General features: G+C 52.5%; 1 protein-coding gene across 1 annotated transcript in view; it reads left to right on the top strand.

Moving 5' to 3' along the window:
• The first annotated feature begins 216 nt into the window (after positions 1-216).
• Positions 217-385, top strand: part of NUP62CL (nucleoporin 62 C-terminal like) — a 22,432-nt gene continuing 22,263 nt past the window's right edge. The window contains exon 1 of the mRNA XM_018576964.1: positions 217-294. The gene's annotated coding sequence lies outside the window, so the exon portion shown is untranslated. The remainder of the gene's footprint in view (positions 295-385) is intronic.

Genomic DNA, 385 nt, shown 5'->3' with positions numbered 1-385 from the left:
AACCGTCCCAAATATGGGGGGGGGGGGTCCTTTAGATAGGTGTCCACGGCGAATGCCGGTAATGAACTCAGCTCGATGGAAAATATTGGAACGACCACATTCGTGTACACAGCAACGGAACTCAGTGGTCAAAAATTGATAGTTATTACTGAATAATTATGTCACTATTTTTACAGGCAATGTGAAGGACACCTATGAGGGGTCCTCGCCTCGTCTCTCCGGACATGCGCAGTGTGTAACTGTCTACTCGGGCCTGAGCAGGAGGTGGTTGTGTTATCCCGCCACCGGTGTCTGCGGGGAGACTGTCAGTGTCTGGAGAGTACTGGTGGGTGGTCAGTGTTTGGGGTGTAGGGGCAGCTTTAGGGGGGGTGGTCAGTGTATGGGG

The sequence above is a fragment of the Nanorana parkeri genome, unplaced genomic scaffold, assembly GCF_000935625.1.
Source record: "Nanorana parkeri isolate BGI_ZX_2015 unplaced genomic scaffold, ASM93562v1 scaffold81, whole genome shotgun sequence".
Classification (NCBI taxonomy): Eukaryota; Metazoa; Chordata; class Amphibia; order Anura; family Dicroglossidae; genus Nanorana; species Nanorana parkeri.
Note: the sequence above shows the minus strand (reverse complement) of the source record. Positions and strands in the feature narration are given on the sequence as shown.